Source organism: Schistocerca nitens, chromosome 2 (genome assembly GCF_023898315.1).
Source record: "Schistocerca nitens isolate TAMUIC-IGC-003100 chromosome 2, iqSchNite1.1, whole genome shotgun sequence".
Taxonomy (NCBI): domain Eukaryota; kingdom Metazoa; phylum Arthropoda; class Insecta; order Orthoptera; family Acrididae; genus Schistocerca; species Schistocerca nitens.
The window spans coordinates 956,793,331-956,818,043 of NC_064615.1; the positions used below are offsets into that span (position 1 = coordinate 956,793,331).

Here is a 24,713-nt window from a genome sequence, read left to right on the forward strand (position 1 = left end):
CATTCTTTCTTCTTTGCTTTTGCAACAGTGTCCTGCCCTGTTATGTGCGCCGTGGGGAATCTGTTCCCTCTCTTATTAATTTACGTTGTAAGAAAATCTCATTTCCCGTGAACACTGTTCGACACTTTCATTGACTCGACTTGTAAGGAACTCAGACTGTCTGTTAGAAAGGCGTCACGGAAATTCTTATCAGCGTTTTTAGGTTGATGTATCTTGCCTTTATTTTTAGTGGATTTGGATGTTAAGGTACTCACTCTTGATGCTACGACCATGTGGTCGCTATATCTTGTGTCAGACATAAAGCACTCCGTCTTCAGGCCACGAGTGGCCTACCGGGACCATCCGACCGCCGTGTCATCCTCGGTAGAGGATGCGGATAGGAGGGGCGCAGGGTCAGCACACCGCTCTCCCGGTCGTTATGAAGGTATTCTTGACCTAAGCCGCTACTATTCGGTCGAGTAGCTCCTCAGTTGGCATCACGAGGCTGAGTGCAGCCCGGAAAATGACAATAGCGCATGGCGGCCTGGATGGTCACCCATCCAAGTGCCGACCACGCCCGACAGCGCTTAACTTCGGTGATCTCACGGGAACCGGTGTAGCCACTGCGGCAAGGCCATTGCCTGAGTCAGACATGATTCTCTGTATTTTTTCAGGCTTGTTTGCTGTTAAGAGGTCTAGTTAATTAATGCAACCATTTATACTAAGTGTGGACTTCTGAATTAGTTGCTCATAATAATTCGCGGAGAAAGCGTTTAATACAATTTCGCAGATAAAGTATGCCTACCACAGACTTTAAACATGAATTTTCTACAACATGTCGAGAATAGATTGAAGTAGAGTTCGCTATCAATTCTAAATGTTCAAATATTCCTTGAGCATTTCAGCAATTATGTCATCTGAGTCAGGTATAGCTAAAGGAGTCAGTTGTTAATTTATTCCCGTTGTCTATTATATCCTCTGTCCATTGCTAGCCGCAGAAATCCTCAAAAAACACACCATCACCAGCTGAATTAATTCCCTCCTTACTGAACACCGTTCGGTACTTCGTAAAAACTTCGGCTGATCTCCAGCTTTAGCCAGCTTTCAGTGTCTTTAAATTATTACTGACTCAGTGCTCTCTACGAGCATCTGGGGCGCTGTTTGTCTGCCAACACACTGGACCCACACCTCGAGTTACGGTCTGGGATGCGATTTCGTATGACAGCAGGAGCACCCTCGCGGTTATCCTTCGCACTCTGATTGCTAATTTATGCGTCAGTTTTGTGATTCGACCTTATGTGCTGCCGCTTACGAGCAGCAGTACTGGGGGGGGGGGGTGGGTCTTTTCGAACAGGGTAATTCTCGCCGACATACCGCTGTTGTAGCCCAATATGCTCTACAGAGTGTCAACATGTTGTCTTTGGATCATCAGATCTGTCTCCAGACGACCACACGTGGGACATCATCCGACGACAATTCCAGAGTCATCCGCTAACAGCATTAACCGTCCCTGTACTGAGCGACCAAGTCCAACAGTCATGGAACTCCATCCCATAACTGACATCCGGCACACATACAACACAATCCACGCACGTTTCCATGCATTCTTCAATCTGCCGGTTACACTGACAATTAATGCTAAATCTACAGAGCAAGAACCAACTCGTTTTGCCACCTTTTTTTATCAAGGAAACTACAATTAACCACAAACAGTAACACACTCTGCAAAACCAAAAAACACTAAAGGTCCCTTCTGCGAATCAAGCAAATAACAACTAATTCCTATAGCCAGAGTTTCCTTCGACTCTATACCCGTACAACTGTTCCACGTCAAAGTCTGTTGTTAGCAGCTGTAGACAGCCTAACACGTCGGAAACGACGTATCACAATCGTTGCGGAAGAGAGGATGGTCGAGGTGGCACACCCCTGGGACCGGCCGATCTTCTCCGCAATCGCCGAGTGGAGAACTACCTGATGAACGGCCCGGCGCCGGCTTGTCTAGTCCCGGGCGGAAGGATATTTCCGGGACTATTTGCACAAACCGATCGCAAGGAAATAGTTCGTTGATCGTCGTGCCCCCTTCCTCTGCTCCTGGTTGTTGCCCTCTGATGGACGTTCGCCGCACCTACGTGTTTGTTGTCAACTGTGCGACTTGCTTGTAAACACTCTCGCGGCGGCCAGACTTCACAGCGGAGTCGGAAACCCACATCGGTCTGCGGTGTTGTCGCTGCAGTAGGCGTCTGTGGTGACTGCAGCAATTAATGTACCAGTATTTCACGTTTGCAATGACATTTCTCGTATTCATATTAACCAGTGACGTTGCAATGTTAATCACTTAAATATGTTACCCAGCCAAATGGATTTTTCCGTCAGTGACTATTACCACTGTTTACCGTGTCCTGTGTTTCACCTGCGCCCGTGAGATTGAAGCCTTGTTTGTACTTTTTCGAGAGTCTGCAAAATGCAAAACGGGCCAATGCACCCCATACCTGTAGCCTTCTCCCTTGCATAACAATTCCTAAACTATTAAGAGGATCCTGAACTGTAGTGGCACCCTATGTTTAAAAAGAAGAAATCTGAGAACTGTACTGTCGCAGAACCTCCTGAGCTGCTGATTCAGTCCCTCAACTCGTCTCTGTGTCAAAGCTTCGCAATCTGTCCTGTCGACGAAGTTACAGATAGTAAGATGCGCCTTCATCTTGCAGGCAAGAGTGTCTAGATGAAATCGTACTTCTGTTACGCTATTTTCTGCTGCTGTTGTGCTGTATCGCGCTTTTGATACAACTACAGAAGGAGGTTTTACTCGTCGCCACACTGGATTGTATATGGTCCCCTAAGGTGAAAGAGAAGAACATTGAAACACTGATAACGTTTAGTTACAAGATCACACACATTTATTGGCGACTACTCAACTTAGTACAGGTCGGCTCAGGCAGCAGATACTGAAATTAAAGTACTATTCCAGAAGCTAAGACTGGATAGTAAACAGTTCTTGTCCCACTATTCACTGAAAATTGGCTGGTGTGGAATCGCTGTAAACAGACGATGTGGCGAGAAGTACACAAGTAGAAGACGGTCTGCTCGGTAGTCGAGCTGACTCGGAAATGCCCACTCTCCAGTAGCGCCGGCGTGTATCACTTCTTTGGCGGCCCTACCACTGCGAATTATTGATGCGGCAATCGCTGGACTATATGCCGTCTCTGGAGTGGGTTCTCGATCTGTCGACGCCTGTGGTGTTGCCTGGTGGTGCGTTCTGTCTTACGGCACCACATGTTGGTAGTACTCTATACATTTATCTGATCAGAAATCATTATCTTCTTTCCATTTCTTGAGTCCTAAGCCTTTCTATTTCCTTTTTCAGATTTTCCAGCTTCCCACCACATTCTAAGTTCTGTCATTCCACACTCCGACTTTCAGAATGTTAACCGTTTCGATGGTTTATCTACCTTGTACACGTGGTTGCCTCTTTCTAAGCAGTACCCTCCCAGAGAGACGCACGAGGGATTGATGTGGCATCCTCCACGAATCGAAGGATCGTCATGGCAAATATTATCAATTAGAGCCCCATTTCCTGCAAATACAAATTACGTATCGTTTCCAGTTACCTTTTGCATCCCTTTGATCACTTCTTCTTTAGTGCAATTTCATCCCCACCCCCCACCGTCACCATTCAGACCTCTAGGGCAAGATCATGCACTGAACCTCTTTCATATCCTCCGTCCTCTTTTGATAAGGTCATTGGTAAAATGAGTGTGATTACCTACGCCGTTAATCTTAGGTGATTACCTACGGCTATAATCTTATGCAGTCAAAGCGGATTGTTTTTTAATCAAAATTTAACGATTTGATTAGGCAACGGCCTTGCCGCAGTGGATATACCGGTTCCCGTGAGATCACCGAAGTTAAGCGCTGTCGGGTGTCGGGTGTGGCCGGCACTTGGATGGGTGACCATCCAGCCGCCATGCGCTGTTGCCATTTTTCGGGGTGCACTCAGCCTCGTGATGCCGAATGAGGAGCTACTCGACCGAATAGTAGCGGCTCCGGTCAAAAAAAAAAAAAACCATCGTAACGACCGGGAGAGCGGTGTGCTGACCACAAGCCCCTCCTATCCGCATCCTCAACTGAGGATGAAACGGCGGTCGGATGGTCCCGATGGGCCACTTGTGGCCTGAAGACGGAGTTTGTTAATGATTTGATTGGAACCTGGTACACAGTTGTGTAAGGTCGTTAAAGACGCTATCATTTGACCACAATATTGGCGTACGAACGCAGATATTATTCGAGAAATTTTTACAGCTTTGTTTTCCAACTTCTACATCATTTTGTAGAATCTTTTTCGATTTAATTAGACAAGGATGTCACGTTAACTCATCTAATACAAAAGTGCCGTCAATCATTCGTATTACGAGGGGATTTCAGACAGTAAGTTACGCGTTATTATGACAGCCAGAATAACCTTTGTTGAATGTGTAAGTAGGCTGTTTATGTTTTCTTATTGGCAACGTTACGTAGCGCTCTGTATGAAAATCACTGGCTGTGCTAGTAGGCTGTTTATGTTTTCTTATTGGCAACGTTACGTAGCGCTCTGTACGAAAATCACTGGCTGTGCTGTGTGCAGTCTGTGGCTAGTTTGCATTGTTGTCTGCCATTGTAGTGTTGGGCAGCTGGATGTTAACAGCGCGTAGCGTTGCGCAGTTGGAGGTGAGCCGCCAGCAGTGGTGGATGTGGGGGGAGAGATGGCGGAGTTTTGAAATTTGTAAGACTGGATGTCATGAACTGCTATATATATTATGACTATTAAGGTAAATACATTGTTTGTTCTCTATTAAAATCTTTCATTTGCTAACTATACCTATCAGTAATTAGTGCCTTCCGTAGTTTGAATCTTTTATTTAGCTGTCAGTAGTGGCGCTCGCTGTATTGCAGTACTTGGAGTAACCAAGATTTTTGTGAGGTAAGTAATTTGTGAAAGATATAGGTTAATGTTAGTCAGGGCCATTCTTTTGTAGAGATTTTTGAAAGTCAGATTGCGTTGCGCTAAAAAAATATTGTGTGTCAGTTTAAGCACAGTCATGTACTACTGTTCAAAGGGGACGTTTCAAATGCAGCACTACAGTTCGAGGTGAGAAACATGATTATTTTTCAACATAGTCACCAAAGCTCTGTAAATAACGGCCGGAGCTTCTAACAGTGCCAGCCGGAGTGGACGAGCGGTTCTAGGCGCTATAGTCTGGTACCGCCCGACCGCTACGGTCGCAGGTTCGAATCCTGCCTCGGGCATGGGTGTGTGTGATGTCCTTAGGTTAGTTAGGTTTAAGTAGTTCTAAGTTCTAGGGGACTGATGACCTCAGAAATTAAGTCCCATAGTGCTCAGAGCCATTTTTCTAACAGTGTTCAGTTCCTCGGTAACGGAAATCTGCTCTTTATTCGTCAGGGAGGCATTCGAGAACTGCTGTGTGCACATCTTCATCAATGGAAAATCTCCCCCTCTCCCCCACCCCTACCCCCGCCACCCGTGGTTACCGAAAAGATAGAAATCGCATGATGCAACATCTGGACTTCATGGCTGATGCTCCTAAAGAAAGCTCGTGTTGTGCGCGTGGTGTAGCATTTTCTTGCGCGAGAACAATGCTTAGTTTTTCACAGCCCTTGTTCCTTATGCCGTCGCGTAACGATGTCAGTGTTTCACAGTAAACATCGGCATTAATTTTTGTACATTTTGCCAGAGTCTCAGTGTACACAGCTCTTTCATAGTCGATGAAACCGGGGGTCTTCACGTTGCCTGCTGATTTTTACCAAAGAAAAATCATCAATCAGCCATATGTTTTCAGAATTTATGTGCGGTACCAGTTTCGGCATCTCATTATTACCATCTTTAGGCCCCTATCCACAAAAACATCGATGCATGCCTTAACAGAGTCATCAATGCCTGTATTCCGTGAATTTTTTGTGAAGTGTGTACGTCGAAGACTTGACAACAACTGTTGATGGCATGACTGCTTTCTCACCACGAAGGTGGGGAGGTGTGTCTGTGTCCCACAGACGCTCTCATTGTTGTAGTTGTGAAACGCTGGATTAATGTCTCATCGCCCGAAATGGTACTGCTTAGAAGACCATTGCCTTTCACGGAGTAACGCTCAAGGGAGTCCACAGAGACAACAAACCCTGCGCCTTTCTGTGGAGCTGACAGTGATAGTGCAACTCGTCTTGAGCACAGTTAGCGGCACTGCAGAGGCTCTCGGGCGATGGAATGAGCACTACCTATCGAGATCGAGTCTGCTGAGCAATGTCCACTAGTGTCTGGACAATGTGGTCTGTGGTCGATGCCGATGATCTCCCTTTCTGACCAGCATCACCCACGTTATAAGCGGCCTTGGTCAAATTGTTGGCACCATTACACTGCGGGCAGACGCGACACTGCGTTTGGTCCATATACGGCCAGAATTTCACCTGGTATCTGTCTGGAGTTTTGTTGTTTGGCCTCCAAGCATCGTACTGTTCCACGTAATAAGGTGTTTTCTGACAGTTCGCCACTCATAGCATCGAACGGGATGTGTAAATTATTGTTACACTCTTCCTCCCCTCGCCCCTCTCCCTTCCAAACAAACGTATTTGCCTTTACTATAATAATAACAATAATAAGAATAATAATAGTAATAATGATGACGATGAAATGGTTTATTATAAAAATAATCATCATATTATGTTTAAATCAGTGTTTAGTACATTACTTCAGCATAATTTCCAAGGAATTTGTAGTTAAGAAAAATACAGTATTAGAATAAGAATCGTTCAAAATTTTTTTATACGTATATGCTTTTGGTATACATAGCATACTAGCAACAAATTCTCACAGCTTTCAGCATCAAAATTTTCAGAACGTAAAATGACAATGTGTATTCGTCATGTTCAGTACATTACACAGCAATTCGACCGAGAACAAAGGTCTGCAAATGAGGGAAGCGCTATTTCATTCAATCGTTCTGTTAATTTGTGTTCTTTAGTCTTCATGCATATACAGGGTGTTACCAAAAGGTACGGCCAAACTTTCAGAAATCATTCCTCACACACAAAGAAAGAAAATATGTTATGTGGACATGTGTCCGGAAACGCTTACTTTCCATGTTAGAGCTCATTTTATTACTTCTTTTCAAATCACATTAATCATGGAATGGAAACACACTGCAACAGAACGTACCAGCGTGACTTCAAACACTTTGTTACAGGAAATGTTCAAAATGTCCTCCGTTAGTGAGGATGCATGCATCCACCCTCCGTCGCATGGAATCCCTGATGCGCTGATGTAGCCCTGGAGAATGGCGTATTGTATCACAGCCGCCCACAATACGAGCACGAAGAGTCTCTACATTTGGTACCGGGGTTGCGTAGACAAGAGCTTTCAAATGCCCCCATAAATGAAAGTGAAGAGGGTCGAGGTCAGGAGAGCTTGGAGGTCATGGAATTGGTCCGCCTCTACCAATCCATCGGTCACCGAATCTGTTGTTGAGAAGCGTACGAACACTTCGACTGAAATGTGCAGGAGCTCCATCGTGCATGAACCACATGTTGTGTCGTACTTGTAAAGGCACATGTTCTAGCAGCACAGGTAGAGTATCCCGTATGAAATCATGATAACGTGCTCCATTGAGAGTAGGTGGAAGAACATGGGGCCCAATCGAGACATCACCAACAATGCCTGCCCAAATGTTCACAGAAAATCTGTGTTGATTACGTGATTGCACAATTGCGTGCGGATTCTCGTCAGCCCACGCATGTTGATTGTGAAAATTTACAATTTGATCACGTTGGAATGAAGCCTCATCCATAAAGAGAACATTTGCACTGAAATTAGGATTGACACATTGTTGGATCAACCATTCGCAGAAGTGTACCCGTGGAGGCCAATCAGCTGCTGATGATAGTGCCTGCACACGCTGTACATGGTACGGAAACAACTGGTTCTCCCGTAGCACTCTCCATACAGTGACGTGGTCAACGTTACCTTGTACAGCAGCAACTTCTCTGATGCTGACATTAGGGTTATCGTCAACTGCACGAAGAATTGCCTCGTCCATTGCAGGTGTCCTCGTCGTTCTAGGTCTTCCCCAGTCGCGAGTCATAGGCTGGAATGTTCCGTGCTCCCTAAGACGCCGATCAATTGCTTCGAACGTCTTCCTGTCGGGACACCTTCGTTCTGGAAATCTGTCTCGATACAAACGTACCGCGCCACGGCTATTGCCCCGTGCTAATCCATACATCAAATGGGCGTCTGCCAACTCCGCATTTGCAAACATTGCACTGACTGCAAAACCACGTTCATGATGAACACTTGTAACACCATAGCTCTATGCTGTACGGATTTATTTTGCTTTTGTTTTATTTAATGTTACATCGTTGAGCTTCTATAAATGTGTTTGATTGAATCGATAACACAAAATTGTATACTGCTTTCTTTATACAAACTTTTATGTCATGGTTTGGTTCTATGCAAAGTAGTGTATCTGTCATTTAAATTCTTTGTCCAATTTGGAGGGAACAAAACTTACTACATATAATTGTAATTTCTGTGTGAATAATTTTTTGTAGAAATGTCAATATGTGCAGATGTTCTGTTTCATTAAAGTATTCGGTTGCTGTTATGTAAACTGCTGATCCTCACTTAGGATTCTTAGTTATTCTGTATGTAAAAGTTGTTGTGGTTCCCCTCGGGAACGGAACTGTGTAGCGCGCGCAAATTGTGGCTGGCCTATGTAGAAAAGGTGGAACGTCCAGCAGTTCTGCCTGCGAATCCACCTACCAACATGCAGTTGCCACCACGTTGCGCAATCACTGTAACGTAATACTATAATGACGTACAGTGAAGGATCAGCTTACTGGATGTTTTAGTGTGCACAAATATAAGGCAATTTATACCTGAATTTATGTACCTACCTTAATTTTTTTCCTTATCATAACACCTCTCAGGTTCCTTTCCGTTTGAACTAAAGTGATTACCGAGTGTCCCTACTGAAATAACAATAAATCTCAGTGTTCTGCTAATCGATGCCTCTTGAACTTATTAAAAAGAAAGTTAAAGTTAATGTGGCAAGAGAGTGAGTTAAAGTAAATGTTGTTTGCTGAAAATAATTTTCCTATTAAAACTGGTTATTAAAGTGCTGTTGCCAACTGCAAAATTAAAAGTTCTTAAGACTGAGGCTTGAAAAGTTTTGATTAGCAAATGATCACCTTGATATCTGTAGTAAATTCAAAAAGGTGAGTCAGTTTCTTGCAATTTTGTCAACATTGTGTTTCGCTGTAGTAAAAGTGGAAAACTGAAAAGTAGGAAATTATATGTTCTTGATTGCTAAGTGTTTGTCTCTCTTGTGTATTGGAAGTGCATATTAATAGTATAACTGGATCCACAGTTTGTCTATTGTGTTAATGCTGAGTAACAAGTAATGGGAAGACCACTAATTATAAAAACCATAATTTCTTTATTCAAATGATAGTTAGAAGCAACCTGTTAGTGGATTCCAATTAACTTTCATTTTAAATAGTAAAGTACTTAACTGAGAGAGGCTTAACCTATATCCAATTAATGATTCTGCAGTGAATAGTAATAATAACGTTATAAAGACCATTCAGTTTGTATAAGCCCTGAAAGTAATAATGTGTTTCGGTATCTGTTATAATTCTGCAAATAGTTTGTGCTGCTCTAGCTGCTAGCTTCAATCTTAACGTAAACAAATGTATGTGTCAGAGTTCAGTGCACTCGCGTGTGGCCAAGTATAGGTTGTGTTTATCCATTAGAGTTACTAATAACTATTTTCTTGAACGAGAATGTTAATCATTCTCTTGCCTAGTTAGGCTGGCGACCGTTTCCTTTATACGTTAAACAGTGCAGATAGGCAAAAATCTTGTTTGTTACTGCTCGAATATTTACGTAATTCTGACTTTCATTTTCCGATAAGCCACCTCCATTAGGTACAACATGGTCAACATAACAAAATTCCTCTCAGAGGGTAATACTGCTCTGTTGCTTTATACCATAATTGCTTTAACAAAATAGTTTTATTTCACAACCTGTTTCCGGCTTTAAGGTTATGGTACAGCAGTAGCAGACTGGAGTGTTATACGTGGCTTTTACGTGACAGGACTATTTGTTCTGTTGGGGCATAGTACGCAATAAACCAAATTTGGTATTTGAATTCACAAGCTACGTAAATGCTGTTGCAGAGTTATACGTGGCGACCGTGACAGGACTATTTGTTCTGTTGGGGGATACTACGTAATAAACCAAACTTGGTATTTCATAGTATAAACTACGTGAATGCTGTTGCAGTGTTATAGGTGGCGACCGCGTGACAGGACGTTGTTCAATTTGCACCTAGAGCCGGAAAAAAATTATAAGTATTTAGCATTTTACAAACATAGAGTGAACATAAAACGTCCAGCGGCACGAACCTCTACATTATTTGACAGAACGGATAGTGAAAGTTCAGCTTAAATTGAAAATTAAAGGTATCAATACTTAATAGCAACTAAAATGGACAGGAAACTAGAAATAAATCTAAACAAGCGAGAACAGAATGCAGTCGAAAGTAGTTCAGGCAGCACACCAACAGATGGCATTACGCGCGATTAAATTACGTACAATACCATGCGGACATCAATGAACAGATCGAAGCTATGTATGGCGCGCGTACTAAGCAGGACAATATGGGCGATGTTGTCGAAGACAGTGGCTATGCAAATGAATCGAGGGATATGTTTGAATCACCAAAAACAGAAAGGGGTGTAGGAATTGAACACGAAAATGCAGTAGAATGTAAATGTGAAAAGACACTAGATCTGACTGACTTGCTTAGAATACTGTCTGCGCAAAATGACAATATTAAGGCACAAATTGCAGCACAGGGACAGCAAAATGCAGCAGAAAATGACAATATCAAGGCGCAAATATCAGAACAAAGGCAGCTAATTGCAACACACGGTAGTGATATCAGTAAACAAATGCAAGAGCAAGGTAAGAATCTTAGTAAACAGATTGAGAATGTTGATGTAAAAGTAGACAGTGTGAGTAATGAAATTAAAAACCTCAAAAGCGAAATTACTGTCATCAATGGCAATATTGCCAACATAGAGGGACAAATTGATGACATTAACGAAAGATTTGACATAGAAGTAATTAAAATACAAGATCAAATAGAACCCTTAGTCAGTACTAAAATAGACGAAAAGGTATTCGGTATTAAATCCGAAATACAAACATAATGTAACGCGGAATTTGCACATATTAAACAATCTGTAACAGAAAAAAGTAGGGAACTAACCAAACAGATTGTTAATTGCGAAAAGAAGTGTGACCATAACACTTCAGAAATCCAAGACAAAATGTATGACTTGGAAAGAAAAAAATACAAACAGGACCTACACATTTTACAGAAAGGATCCCTTTCAGTAAAATATTAGAGGGCGAGGAAAAATTCGACCCTGCAAAGAGGCATAACGGATGGCACCCCCTAGACTTTGTAAAGAATTGCGAAAGAAATTTTCCTGAATATTTGTCTGACCAGGAAAAAATCAATGTTGGGATAAGTGCATTAACGGGAGAAGCAAAAAGATGGGGGTTGAATCTGGATACTAACCAGATGTCTTTTGAAAACTTTAAACAAAAATTTATTGACTAGTACTGGTCAGATCAAAAACAAGATCAGTTGTGGCGTGAGTTCCTAATGGCCAGGCTGTACGATGTCAGAGGTAGGCAAACCATCAAAGAGTTTTGCGAATCATGGTACAGAAAGTTGATACATCTGAAGGCTAGGAGGACTGAAGCTGAGATCGTTTGGGTTCTTTGGCAGAAACTGCCTGAGGATTCTAAACGATATGTTGGGAGTACCCACAGAAGTTTTTCTGTGTTCTTGGAAAGGGTTGAGGATGAAGATCACTGGCGAAGAAATCGCGAGTCCCGTCCCCATAATAACAACAATTATTCGCGCGAAAGCAATGACCAAAACGAACGACCTGAAAACGATAGATATCGTGTAAACACGATTCAAAGAGGTCGTGCGAGAGGCAGGGGAAATTATACTACGCGCGGTAGAGGATACATGGCGCGGAAATTCCAAAATAGAGACGAAATGGAAAACTGAAAACCGCGTGTGTTACGGGCCGGATTCACGCGGAGACCGGTTTTGGGCCCAAAGAAAAGATGTCAAATAATAGATTCGAGAAAGAAAGATGTAAACTACAGGGCAGGAAGGTTAAGGACGCACCTATAGGAGACGGGCGCGGAGTGATACATAGTGGCGTTCCCAGTGCGTAGTCACGTGACCGTTTATGCTCCGGGCAGCGCTTGCGGGAGCACCGTACATTGCAGTTGGCAGTACACACAAATGGCAGACGTCAGAACAAGATGGCTGCCGTAGAGAGAAACAGAAGAGGCGGGATCGGACACTTCCGTTGGCCTGAAACTTCAACGAAACATGGGGCATGTGTAATACCATGGCTCTAATACTCTACTAATTTATTTTGCCTTTTGTTTTATTTAATGTTACATCGTTGAGCTTCTGTAAATATGTTTGATTGAATCGATAACACAAAATTGTATAGTCTATTCTTTGTAAAAACTTTGATGTCATGGTTTGGTTCTATGCAAAGTAGTGTATCTGTCATTTAAATTCTTTGTCCCATTTGGAGGGAACAAAACTTACTATATATAATTGTAATTTCTGTGTGAATAATTTTTTGTAGAAATGTCAATATGTGCAAAGGTTCTGTTTTATTTAAAATATTTGTTCTCTGTTATGTAAAAGCTGTTGTGGTTCCCCTTGGGAACGGAACTGTGTAGCGCGCGCAAATTGTGGTTGGCCTAGGTAGAAAAGGTGGGACAAGAGTCAGTCGGGGACGAGCTACGAGTCGGGGACGAGCCACCAGTCGGGGGCGAGCTACGAGTCGGGGACGAGCTACCAAACTGTGCACTGCCAAGTAAAAGATGCATATTGAGATGGTTCCGTAAGAGGCTTATTCTGCTACTTTCCAATGCCTCGGATGGATAGATAATTAGCTGGAACTATTCTGGAGTTTGTATCTATCATCGCCACCAAGAACTGACAGAGTCCAACAATTCTAATTGCAATTCCACCTACAAACATGCAGTTGCCACCACATTGCGCAATCATTACATCGGAATGCTACAGTGATGTACAGTGAAGGATCAGCTTAATGGATGTGTTAGTGTGCTCAAATATAAGGTAATTTATATCTGAATTTATGTACCTATCTTGATTTTCCTCCTCATCATAACACCTCTCAGGTTCCTCTCCGTTTCAACTCAAGTGATTTCCGAGTGTCCTTACTGAAAGTACATTACAGCCCAGTGTTTTGCTAATTGATTCCTCTTCAACATAGTAAAAAGAAAGTTAAAGTTAATGTGGGTTGCTGAAAATAATTTTCCTATTAAAACTGGTTATTAAAGTGCTGTTGCCAACTGCAAAATTAAAATTTCTCAAGACTGAGGCTTATAAAGTTTTGCTTAGTAAATGATCACATTGCTGTCTATAGTAAATTCTAAAAGGTGAGTCAGTTTCTTGCAATTTTCCCAACATTGTGTTTCACTGTAGTAAAAGTGGAAAACTGCAGTTGTGAAACTTTATATACTCATGTTTGTTATGTGTATGTCTCTCTTGTGTATACGAAATGCATATTAATAATGTAACAGGATCCACAGTTTGTCTATTGTATTAATGCTGGGTAACAAGTAATGGGAAGACCACTAATTATAAAAACCATAATTTCTTTATTCAAATGATAGTGAGAAGCAACCTGTTAGTGGATTCCAATTAACTTTCATTTTAAATAGTAAAGTACTTAACTGAGAGAGGCTTAACCTATATCTAATTAATGATTCTGCAGTGAATAGTAATAATAACGTTATAAAGACCATTCAGTTTGTATAAGCCCTGAAAGTAATAGTGTGTTTCGGTATCTGTTATAATTCTGCAAATAGTTTGTGCTGCTCTAGCTGCTAGCTTCAATCTTAACATAAACAAATGTATGTGTCAGAGTTCACTGCACTCGTGTGTGGCCAAGTATAGGTTGTGTTTATCCATTAGAGTTACTAATAACTATTTTCTTGAACGACAATGTTAATCATTCTCTTGCCTAGTTAGGCTGGCGACCGTTTTCTTTATCCATTCAACAGTGCTGATAGGCAAAATTTCGTTTGTTACTGTTCAAATATTTACGTAATTCTGAGTTTCATTTCCGATAAGCCATCTCCGTTAGGTACAACACGGTCGACATAACAAAATTCCTCTCAGAGGGTAACACTGCTCTGTTGCTTTATACCATAATTGCTTTAACAAAATAGTTTTATTTCACAACCTGTTTCCAGATTTAAGGTTATGGTACAGTAGTAGCAGACGGTAGTGTTAAATGTGGCTTTTCCGTGACAGGACTATTTGTTCTGTTGGGGCATACTACGTAATAAAGCAAACTTGGTATTTCATAGTATAAGCTACGTGAATGCTGTTGCAGTGTTATACACTAACCTGTTGATGCTACGTACTGATGTGCTTGATGCTAGTACTGTAGAGCAATGAGTCGCATGTCAACACAAGCACCGAAGTCAACATTACCTTCCTTCAATTGGGCCAACTGGCGGTGAATCGAAGAAGTACAGTACATACTGACGAAACCAAAATGAGCTCTAACATGGAAAATAAGCGTTTCCAGACACATGTCCACATAACATCTTTTCTTTATTTGTGTGTGAGGAATGTTTCCTGAAAGTGTGGCCGTACGTTTTTGTAATTATATATATATATATATATATATATATATATATATATATATATATATATATGAGTGTGTACGGCTAAGGTGGTGAGCAGAGGGAGGCAGGAGGGGAGGGATTTTCTTCTTTTTGTCTGGCTTCCAGTGGTTGCCGATTCCGCCTGTTGATTCTGTCGTCACATATCTTGTCAGCAGTAGTTGCATACAGCCTGCGTAGGAGTGTACTGAGCTGATCGTAATGTTCTCCGTAGGTCGTCAGGGCGCAAGCCCATCCACGTGGGCAATAAGCTGATAATTATACTGCTTCGAACACACCTTGCAATTTACTAGAATTGCTCACCATTTTCAGACTTCTGCGTTTCACATTACTATATTCTCCGAATGTTGGCTGAGAAATTGGGAAATTTATATTGTATACGTCGAAATATAAACACTTCTGAGGGTTGGGAGCGGAAGGGAGCAGGGGTGGGGAGTATGGCTCATGACTCCCAGTATCTCCCTCTTAGATCTGTGACCGGTACGGGTAGCAACATTTATAAGATTTGAAGGTCTACCACATTGTTTTCCACTTTACGTTTTCATCAATATGCATTGGTAAATACTTAGAATTTTCTATTCTGTTAGTTATTTCTTGTTGTAATACTACCGTTATAAAGCACTCCGTCTTCAGGCCACGAGTGGCCTACCGGGACCATCCGACCTTTGTGTCATCCTCAGTGGAGGATGCGGATAGGAGGGGCGTGGGGTCAGCACACCGCTCTTCCGGTCATTATGATGGTATTCTTGACCGAAGCCGCTACTATTCGGTCGAATAGCTCATCAATTGGCATCACGAGGCTGAGTGCACCTCGAAAAATGGCAACAGCGCATGGCGGCATGGATGGCCACCCATCCAAGTGCCGACCACGCTCGACAGCGCTTAACTTCGGTGATCTCACGAGAACCGGTGTATCCACTGCGCAAGGCTGTTGCCTAATACTACGTTATAGGAGATGGGAAACTTTCTGACGGTACAAAGCATTGTGAGGCGGTTTTACAAAGTCTGTAGCTACCGTGGTTTTGTGCAGAACCAGTCATCAGCTTTCAAAAAACTTCACTACTGTCTTCTTTATTGATACTTCTTTGCTTCACTTGACAAAAATTCTTTTATCATCTGCATATAGGACTAATTCTGCCTCCTGATTCAAATAATATGACAGATCATCAACATAATGGATTAATACCTGTGGGGTAACGATCATATCCTTTGAGACACCTCTTGTAATTTCTCCGCACGCATGTGATGTGGAGTCCGACTTTGTACTATTCGAACAGCCTATGGTCACTTCCTGCCTCATGTTCCTTAAATAAGAACTGAGCCAGTTGTGTGCTGGAGTATTTATTCCAAAAGAACTTCTCCAACAGAGCACAATGAGTGACATAATCAAATGACTTCGATAAGTCACGAAACATCCCAAATGGTGAAATTTTATCATTAAAAATTTTATTGTGAGCTCAGTAAGTGTATTAATAGCTAACACAAAGCAGTGGTGCTTTTGAAATCCAAACCATCAGTGCCACAGTATCCCATAGTAACGACACAGGAACCAAGGACGTACGCAAAGGTGGACGGCGTGTCAGGGGTCCGGACATCACCCTGTCACCTAAATAAAGTTATGCACGACCTAGGTGCCGTGTATTGGAACCAAGGTATTTTGATTTTCAGTCATACGACCGAAAGAGATAGGCGTTTCCAGAGTAGAGTCTGGAAGGTAGGAGACGAGGTACTGGCAGAAGTAAAAGCTGTGAGGACGGGGCGTGAGTCGTGCTTTGGTAGCTCAGTTGGTAGAGCACTTGCCCGCAAAAGGCAAAGGTCCCGAGTTCGAGTCTCGGTCCGGCACACAGGTTTAATCTGCCAGGAAGTTTCAGATAGGCGTTATTGATAGTAAACAAGACCATCGATAGATTAAACCTCACGATATACCGATAGCACTACCGGTGATCGCCCACCCCTATTTTGGGCAACACAAACTTATGTGTATTGTTGTCTTACTCGAGGTCAGCTGTTTTGTTTCTCAGCTCATTTCTTACTTTCAGTTGAATATAGCGTAAGTGCTGTCGTTTATTGTTCGTGTGCTGTTGTGCAAGTTTCTAATTATGGATGAGTTTGTAACAAGAACGAAGAGGAAAACCAATTTTGATTCGTCCACCAGCGTTATGTTGGAAAATACGCACTCATTCCTATAATAGCGTAATTACCTATCTACAGGGTGAATGTTAGAACTGAAGATTTGGAGACGGCTAGAACATTTGGGTTGCAATATTTCAGTATTTAACAAGGCAGTGGAACTGTAAACATAATTAAAAAGAACATTATATTAAAAGCCGTACATAAAAATACATTTGGATTTACTTGTGTCGCCCAGAAATCGTGTTGATCAACGGGAATATCGGCCAAACACCGAGGGTAAAAGACTATTCTTGCTCAGTTTTATAGACCAAATGCTATTTGTATGTATGATAGCCCCCCCTCCCCCCCCCCCTCAAAAGAAAATTACGTACTAATCGGAAATCGGACCACCACTTTGACAAAATCCTGGCTACTTCCTTGGAAGAACAACGATATTGTGGCATTTTGTCCCTGTCTCTGAAGTAGTTGCAAGGCCTTACGCCCTCGTGCAGCTGATAAGAATCAGTCAACTTTGAGTCCTCACTGACGGAGAGCGCGCTCAGGCATCGTCCTTGACACCGCTCGTCACAGATAACCTCTGACATACCGCAGGGCACTTTTACGACCTGCACTCCCGGGCGCGGTATGGGCACCTTCTATCTCCCCCCCCCCCCCTCCCCACGACCCCTCACCCGGTCTGCCCGAGGTCCTCCATGTCGTAAAAACCGCGTCGACGACGCGCCGGGAGCAAATGTCCGTTTTTGTTCGCGGGAACAGATGCAAACAAGAGAGGAGTTAATAAAACGGGCTGGGCCTCGAAGCATTAAACCTGGAGATCAGGCGCAGTCAAACTACTTTAAAGGAATGGATGGCGGTATTGTTCCACGCCAGTCGTTGACGAAAGAGGGGAGAGGAGATATTGTGCAATCTTGGGAGTGGGCCGCCGAGGACCAGACGGAAATAATACCGCGCTCCTCGTCGCGGTCACCGCCCTCCAAACAACCGGAGGGTCGTTCTTGCAGACGCCACAGAAGGCGCAGCATCGCCATCCGCACTTCCAAGTTCAGAGTCGCTTGCGTTTCAAAATTTAATGGCGCGCCGTAAAAGTGCGGATGGTACTAATATCTTGGCGTGTTGTAAAGTTATATTCAAGTATAGTGATGCTATTTTATGTATGGCGGATATTACACTGAGAGCATAAATAAGACAAAAATGCTACCGGGAAAACAATAAGCAACGAGTTTACGGTATTCACTTTAACTTCTTCGTTTCTTAGACCGAGGAATGTCTGGTTGTAAGCTTCAGTGCTAAGGCCGAGTTTCGGCGATTGTCCAGAGTTTTAGTTAACTGACACACAAAGTTAGTACATCCAAATATTACTGTAAAATACTAACCTCCCGATGCGATAAGTGTTAGACACTCTATAAATATGAGCTCGTATTTTTCATTTCTAACTAAATAAGTACTACATTCAAAGCTAATATGATAGCCTTTTAAATTTTTATAAATATCTAGTAAACCACGCAGGAGCTAGCTTTTTTATTCTATTTTACTAGCATGAAAGTATAAACTATGGTCCAAGATTATTTACTTTTCTCTTTGTATATGAGAAATGTCTCTGCATGATTCAGAAGTTATTTTTTGGTAATCGCATAATATTAGTCAGTTTCCATGGACCATATTAATACCAGACTTCATGACGTGGAACGTGTCAGCAAAACATATAACACATATACATGTTACCTTAAAAAAGGATGAAAAAAGTTTGAAGTCCTTCATTTTAAAGGTATATCTGTAATAATGACTAGATATTAGTATTCAAGATTTCCTCTATGTCATAGAAGAAATGGTTAAGGAGAAATACTTTTAATCTACTACTGAAAAGAATTCCGCTGTCTGTTATTTTTTCCAATAGGCAGATACTCAATGAGTACCATAGATGCATATTTCACTCCTTTTTGTGCGACAGTTAGGTTCATTAAATGGTAATGCACACCATTTTTGCTTCTGGTGCTGTAAATATCTCTGTTACTCTCAAACTCATATAGGTTATTGATGACAAACTTCTTAAGTGAATGTATACAGGGTGTTACAAAAAGGTACGGCCAAACTTTCAGGAAACATTCCTCACACACAAATAAAGAAGAGATATTATGTGGACATGTGTCCGGAAACGCTCACTTTCCCATGTTAGAGCTTATTTTAGTTTCGTCAGTATGTACTGTCCTTCCTCTATTCACCGCCAGTTGGCCCAATTGAAGGAAGGTAATGTTGACACGTCATCAATACAGATTTTCTGTGAACGTTTGGGCAGGCATTGTTGGTGATGTCTTGATTGGGCCCCATGTTCTTCCACCTACGCTCAATGGAGCACGTTATCATGATTTCATACGGGACACTCTACCTGTGCTGCTAGAACATATGCCTTTACAAGCACGACACCACACGTGGTTCATGCAAGATAGAGCTCCTGCACGTTTCAGTGGAAGTGTTCGTACGCTTCTCAACAACAGATTCGGTGACCGATGAATTGGTAGAGGCGGACTAATTCCATGGCCTCCACGCTCTCATGACCTCAACCCTCTTGACTTTCATTTATGGGGGCATTTGAAAGCTCTTGTCTACGCAACCCCGGTATCAAATGTAGAGACTCTTCGTGCTCGTATTGTGGACGGCTGTGATACAATACGCCATTCTCCAGGGCTGCATCAGCGCATCAGGGATTCCATGCGACGGAGGGTGGATGCATGTATCCTCGCTAACGGAGGACATTTTGAACATTTCCTGTAACAAAGTGTTTAAAGTCACGCTGGTACGTTCTGTTGCTGTGTGTTTCCATTCCATGATTAATGTGATTTGAAGAGAAGTAATAAAATGAGCTCTAACATGGAAAGTAAGCGTTTCCGGACACATGTCCACATAACATATTTTCTTTCTTTGTGTGTGAGGAATGTTTCCTGAAAGTTTGGCCGTACCTTTTTGTAACACCCTGTATATTGTGAGACAATGTTTGGTATTAGCTTGAACAGATGCCTCAAGCTGTAGGTATCTACACACAATTCTAATTTCTTTCTGTTGTACAATGAATACTTTTTCCCTAAGCGAAGAGTTACCCCAGAATATTACCCAACACACATCAGGAATGAAACCATAGAAAACACCCATCTTTTTGATTTGCAGCTCCTTGAATTGGCCGTGTTTGCAGTTAAAATTGTTGGATGTGAGGTCCGTCAGTTATGCAAAACACCGTTTTTCTCAGTACCCAAACATGTTTCGGCACCACTGTGCCATCATCAACACTGTGTTCTAGTGTAATGAAAAGTTTTTTACTACATTATTTGTGGAAAATACTTGCTATAGTTACGTGTGCATCACAACATCTCAGCATGACGCTGCGGAGAAAATGGTTCAAATGGCTCTGAGCACTATGCGACTTAACTTCTGAGGTCATCAGTCGCCTAGAACTTAGAACTAATTGAACCTAACTAACCTAAGGACATCAAACACATCCATGCCCGAGGCAGGATTCGAACCTGCGACCGTAGCAGTCGCTCGGCTCCAGACTGTAGCGCCTAGAACCGCACGGCCACTACGGCATGACAAGCTATCTGTAGTAATTAACGCAAAAGTGATCCAGAAAATTCATGCACACCAAACGTAAAGAATAAATAAAAACGAAAACCCACTGATGGTGGCTCAGTGGTGCCGAAACATGTTTGGTTACTGAGAAAAACGGTGTTTTGCATAACTGGCAGACCTCACATCCAACAATCATATAAAATACATCCTAATATATAAAAAAAATACAGCCACGCACCATGAAGGAGTTATGTAAATTGATCACAAACATGTTCATACAGGTATCTACGGAAAATGATAAGATTGTTAATTTGGCAGCCGATAGATGTGGATGAACGTGTGATGCTGCAGCGCAATTTTACTCAGACCTGGCAAGGACAGTAAATCGGAGACATGTCAATGCCAAGGCAAGAAGTCTTTGCAAATTTCACTCGGTGTATTCAGCTGAACAGTAACTATGCCTCGCATCAGGCGTGTAAACATTATACGCGGACGTCAGCATTTAGAGCACGTGTAGTTGGGTTCAATGAAGTCGGTCGTTTTAATCGGCGAATAGCTCGACATTTAAAGAGAAGCGTCGCCACTGTCCGAAAGTGTGGCAGGAGAGGGTTTTTCGTGGCCGAGCACAGCGTCAAGAAGGAAGCGGTCGAGCTGCAGAGATGACACAACGTGAGGATCGAGCAATCCGACGTGCAATTGTGCATCAGTGACCACAAGGGCTATTAATAGTGGCTCACAGAAAGATGGCTGAGCTCAAGGCGCCTCTTGCACCACGTACTACTGACCTCTGTCCACCAACAAGTCCATCCGCAGTGGTGTCGGGCACATTCGGTCTGGAATCTGTTTGAATGGAGTAGAATTGTCTTCAGTGATGAGTCTCGCTTCTAACCGAGCTCCGACGACCAGCAGACGGTCCGGACAGCGGTGGGACCCCAACCTGACCATCGCTCTCCTTTCGGCCCGACCACCAGGAGCGATTGTCTGGAAAGCCATTTCATAGCAGGACCCTTTGCCCTTTGATCGTCATCCAAGGCACCCTTTCAGTACAATGGTACGTCGACGATACCTGTTTCAAGTTTCCTTTAATTTACGTCTATGGTCACAAACTTTTTGTTAAGTTTACCTGTTTCGGTCTTTAATGACCATCATCAGATCTGTTTCACAAAAACAAAGTCCTAATGTACTGCAGCCACAGTGGCATCGGCAAATGTTAAATGCGGAATCAGCTCCAGCATCGTCAAATACATATGAATGCTGGTGCTGATATCGCATTTAACATTTGACGATGCCACTATGGCTGCAGTACATTAGGACTTTGTTTTTGTGAAACAGATCTGATGATGCTCATTAAAGAACGAAACCGGTAATCTGTTAACAAAAAGTTTGTGACCATAGACGTAAATTAAAGGAAACTTATTACATATACGGGTCACTGTGTTTTTTCGCGACGATGTCTCAGCTTGTGATACCTGTTTCGTTGCCCTTCATCGAAAGCCATCCTGGGCTTTCATTTCAACAAGACAATGCCCGACCGTGTACTGCGAGGCTTCATACTACTTATCTCCGTGCCTGCCGAACCCTACTTTGGCCAGCAAGGTCACCGGGTCTCTCCCCACGCGAGAAAGTTTCGAGTGTTATCGGCAGGGCCCACCAACTAGCTCAGGATTTTGAAGATCTAACGCTCCAATTGAACAGAATTTGGTAAGATATCCCTCAGGAGGACATGCCATGCCAGTGCCAAGCTGCATAGCTGCTTGCAAAATGGCCAGAGATGGACCAAAGCGTTATTGGCCTGCTAAATTTGTGAAGCTCTTTATTTTGAATAAATCACCAATTTTTTTTCTGAAATTGTAGGAATCTGTTTGTCAGTACATGTCCCTCACCGGTACCTATGTCCATCCAATTCGGATAAATCCTTCGTGGTGCGTTTTTTTTTCTTTTTTTGGTTTAAAGTGTGTCTTAAAGTATGAACAAAATTCCATTGCTGCAGGTTTTATCTGCAATAATGGCTAGTTATTGTTATTCAAGATATCCTCTGTGGTACAGAAGAACGGGTCAAGGGAAAACATTTGTAATCTACCCTTGAAAATAATTCAGCTATCTATCAAATATTTTATTTCCTTGGGTAGATTGTCAAAGATTATTGTAGGTAAATACTTCACCCTGTCCTATGCCAAATCTAGATTCATTAAAGAGTAATGCAGATCATTTTTTCTTCTAGTGTTGTAAGTAGCTCTGTTACTCTCGATCTCAGATGCATTGTTGATGACAATTTTCATAACGGAATAAATATGTTGTGAGGTTATGATTAATATTAGCTTAAAAAGTTGTCTCAAATTGTACGTGAGTGAATCCCACACATAATTCTAATTTCTTCCTTTTGTAAAATGAGTACCTTTTTTCTAAGTGAAGATACAATTGGATGAGATGTATTCAAATTTTAATGATGGCTCATTTGTGCAAATCACTTTCACAATCTCTCATGCTTCTATGTTCTAATTCACAGAAATGCTTGTATTAATGGCCAGATTAATTCCGCCTTCTGATTCAAATAAAGTGGCAGCTCGTTAACATCAAGCAAGAACATTAGTGGACTAAAGATCGAAAACTTTATGATTCCCATTGTAATTCCTCTCCATGCAGAGGATGTGACATTACCTTTCGAATTATTTCAACAGCCTAGAGTGACTCTCTGCATGTATTCCTTTAGTAAATAGACAACAGCACTTCTCAAAAATTTTAGAAATGATGTAAGGAGTATTACTAGATTGTAGTTATTGGTAATTGACATCTGTGGAGTTACGCTTTCATAGACGGGCCTAACCATATTTCAATATGTCTGGGAAAAAAGTATTTTTAAATAATTCAGAGTAACGCCTGATAATGTCACTCAGTCTCACAAATCATTGAAAGATTCACAAAGAAACTACCGTTTTTTTTTCGCAACCAAGATACTGCATGAATGAACGACTATTGTGGAATTTAATTGAGTTTCCAACAACTTTTAACAATATTTATTGTCTCTAGATGCAGACACACTGTTGGTTGTCAGGCGTTCTCACTGACATTAAGTAATTTCAGACATGCAAATACTTTTGAAAAGGCCATGAGTGTGACATCAGAGTATTGTAAATTATTTATTGATACACACCTTCGACTTTTGTTAGTTTTGTAAAATTTACATACATTGTGACTTCGTAAATTTATCGTTATATACTTAAAATACGGTCCTGTCGTCGCCATTTGCTATTGTTATAAATTGTTTTGCTGTTTATGGTGGAAGATTACGTGGGACTAAAATATTACATGTCCCAAATTCTTAAGAAAATGCATTTACTTTCCCTTCTGCAGTCTTTCAATTGCTGTTCCTCCTGTTACTGTGTTTTTATAACCTGTATGTAAGAAACGTGAGGTGTCAGACTGACTGCGCGGTACTTCTCACATTAACCGTTCGTATTTCCTTCAGCAGTCTGACGAACATTTATCTTTCGGAACTTAGTACACAGTCATAAAAAATTAACGTAAATGTCTTCAGATATCTATCACAAGTAAAAGCTGAGATCCCAGCAGTCTCATCTTAAAAACAAGTAGTTTGCCGTTGTCTGCTCCATCGCCCCTTCTGCACACCAAAATGATGTAGGGCAATTAACAACAGTGTAACATCCGGATGAGAGGAAGTCAGAATTATAAGGTTGTAGATCACAGGATTTTTCCACAGCGATTTACACTCACACTGATGAAGCCAAGTCGACCTTTACATCTGTCCCATAAGAAGAAAACTCGAATTATAAATAAATTCCCCTGAATTACAATCGCAGACCCGGACAGCTGATGAAATTTTGTATCAAATGGCAGCAATCACAGGTTGATTTCTTGTATATCACGCTCGTACATAAAACTGATATGCAAATATGTATGAATAAATTAAAAATGCGTGAAATTTGGCGACTAACAATGCATTTTGGAAGGATTCGACTACCCGACAGTGGTGTCCAAAAAAATTGTGCGATTACCATGAATCACTTTTATTAAAAGCTCCAATAGGGCACTGACCATTACCGAAAAACCCTTCCCATCCAAATTTTGTTCGTGGCCTGTTTGATCACAGAGGTAAACATTTATCCGCATGCCCAAGCGTTGACGCCACACAGGGAGGAACAACCCTAAAGCTCAAAAAGTCCTCTCTCCCACAATCAAGACGTGATAGGAGTAGATCAGCGCTGCTTGACTG

At 42.0% G+C, this 24,713-nt stretch overlaps 1 pseudogene; it reads right to left on the reverse strand.

Moving 5' to 3' along the window:
* Positions 1 to 503: 503 nt before the first annotated feature.
* On the reverse strand, positions 504 to 621 carry LOC126237793 (5S ribosomal RNA; annotated as a pseudogene).
* Between the last annotated feature and the right edge of the window lie 24,092 nt (positions 622 to 24,713).